The sequence below is a fragment of the Eriocheir sinensis genome, chromosome 60 (genome assembly GCF_024679095.1).
Source record: "Eriocheir sinensis breed Jianghai 21 chromosome 60, ASM2467909v1, whole genome shotgun sequence".
NCBI lineage: Eukaryota > Metazoa > Arthropoda > Malacostraca > Decapoda > Varunidae > Eriocheir > Eriocheir sinensis.
This window is the reverse complement of record NC_066568.1, coordinates 1231367-1233866: the sequence shown is the minus strand read 5'-3', so window position 1 is coordinate 1233866 and position 2500 is coordinate 1231367. Positions and strand designations below refer to the sequence as shown.

Below are 2500 nucleotides of genomic sequence, written 5' to 3'. Positions count from 1 at the left end.
AACTAAAACAAGAAAACTAGGAAAAAAAAACATCAATAAAAGAAATCAATAAAGAAAAACACGGACGAACACACAAAACTCATAATAAAACCTTAAAACAATAAAAAAATAAAGTAAAATAATAAAATAGACGAAAACACACAAAAAACTCAAAAATAACAATAAAATAACATAAAAAGTAAAATATGCATAATCCTACCACCACAACCACCACCACCACCACCGCCTTCACCAAAATCTAACGATACACAAAGAAAACAACCCAGCATTATGACCCAGCAGGTAGAGGCCTAGCGCCCCTTAACCGCCGCTAACTAATGACCGGAATCCATCGCTCAAGGCCTCGGCGCAGCGTTCATCCGGCTAAAACGGTTCTTTATAGAGGCATCGACCTTTATGAGAACCTTGGGACCAATAAGCAAGGAGAAAGGGAAGGAAGGGAAAGAAGAAGGTAATGGAGGGAGAGAAGGATGGTAGAGGGAAAGGAATAAAGGGAGGGATAGAAGGGGAGGGAGAACAGGGAATGAGGAGGAAGGAAAGGGAGTGGAAATGGATATAAGGTAAGGAGGAAGGGAAGGAAGGGAGAGGGAAGGAAAGGAAGAAGAGAAGAAGGTCAGAGGAAGGTAAATAAAAAGGGTAGTGAAGGAGAAGAGAATAGGAAGGGAGGAAGAGTAGGAGAGTTTAGTAAAAGAGAAGGTAGGAAGAAAGGGAGTGGATAGGAAGGAAGGGAAAGAGAGGGAGGGAATGAGATGGGAAGGAAGAAGAGAGAAGAAGAAAGGGGAGGAGAAAGAGGGAAAGAAGGGGAAGGAGAGGAAGGGATGACGAAAGGAGAAGGAAGGGAAGGGAGTGAGGGAAGAGGAAGGGAAGATTAGGGAAAGGGTGGAAGGGTAGGAGAGGAAGGGAAGAAGAGGGAAAGGAAGGAAAGAAAGGAAGGGAGGTAAAGACAGATAGAAGGTTAGAAGGAAGAGAATGAAGGAAAAAAAGAAAAAAAAGAATACATTAGAAAGGAAGAAAAATGAAAAGAAATAGAAAGTGAGAGAAAATAAAAGAAAAAAAACAAAATGAGAAGAGAGAGAGAGAAGAGAGAGAGAGAGAGAGAGAGAGAGAGAGAGAGAGAGATAGAGAGAGAGAGAGAGAGAGAGAGAGAGAGAGAGAGAGAGAGAGAGAGAGAGAGAGAGAGAGAGAGAGAGAGAGAGAGAGAGAGAGAGAGAGAGAGAGAGAGAGAGAGAGAGAGAGAGAGAGAGAGAGAGAGAGAGAGAGAGAGAGAGAGAGAGAGAGAGAGAGAGAGAGAGAGAGAGAGAGAGAGAGAGAGAGAGAGAGAGAGAGAGGGGGGGGGGGTAGGGTCGTGTTCATTCATGCGTTTGTGAATGCTAAAAGGGTTTGTTTTTATAACCTCGACACACACACACACACACACACACACACACACACACACACACACACACACACGTACAAAATGATATTCCAGTCCAGTACCCAAAAATAATCAACAATAAAAGAAAGAAAAAAAAAACTGGAAATAAAACATACAAATAAAACAAGAGTCGTATTTATATGCAAACGATTTCTGTTTTTTATATTTTTTTTATCTTATCGCAAAAATGATTAAAAAAACGACATGGTAACTTTTTCGTGTTTTATTATGTATTTATCTATTTATTTTATTCTATTTTATTTATTTATTTTTTTGTACTTTTGTGAATTTTTGAAAACGGTTGGACGTGAAATTTTTTTTTCATTATTTTTTTCCTTGGTGTTTTTTTACTATTATTATCATTATTATTATTATTATTATTATTATTATTATTATTATTATTATTATTATTATTATTATTATTATTATTATTATTATTATCATTATTATTATTATTATTATTATTATTATTATTATTATTATTATTATTATTATTATTATTATTATTATTATTATTATTATTATTATCATTATTATTATTATTATTATTATTATTATTATTATTATTATTATTATTATTACTATTATTATCCTCTTATTTCTTATTCTTCCTCCTCCTCCTCTTCTTCTTCTTCTTCTTCTTCTTCTTCTTCTTCTCCTGTCTTTCCTCTTATTATTTTGTCTATATATACTTTTCCTCTCTCCTCCTCCTCCTCCTCCTCCTCCTCCTCCTTCAATCATTACTAACCTTCTCACAGCATCTTACCTCGCCTACACCTACCCACCTGACCTTCCTCCTCCTCCTCCTCCTCCTCCGCCTCCTCCTCCGCCTCCTCCTCCTCCTCCTCCTCCTTCAATCATTACTAACCTTCTCACAGCATCTTACCTCGCCTACACCTACCCACCTGACCTTCCTCCTCCTCCTCCTCCTCCTCCTCCTCCTCCTCCTCCTCCTCCTCCTCCTCCTTCAATCATTACTAACCTTCTCACAGCATCTTACCTCGCCTACACCTACCCACCTGACCTTCCTCCTCCTCCTCCTCCTCCTCCGCCTCCTCCTCCTCCTCCTCCACTTTCTCCTCATCC

General features: G+C 38.4%; 1 protein-coding gene across 3 annotated transcripts in view; it reads right to left on the bottom strand.

Moving 5' to 3' along the window:
- LOC126985677 (hemicentin-2-like) overlaps positions 1–2500 on the bottom strand; it is a 143917-nt gene that overhangs the window by 65293 nt on the left and 76124 nt on the right. The window lies entirely within an intron of this gene.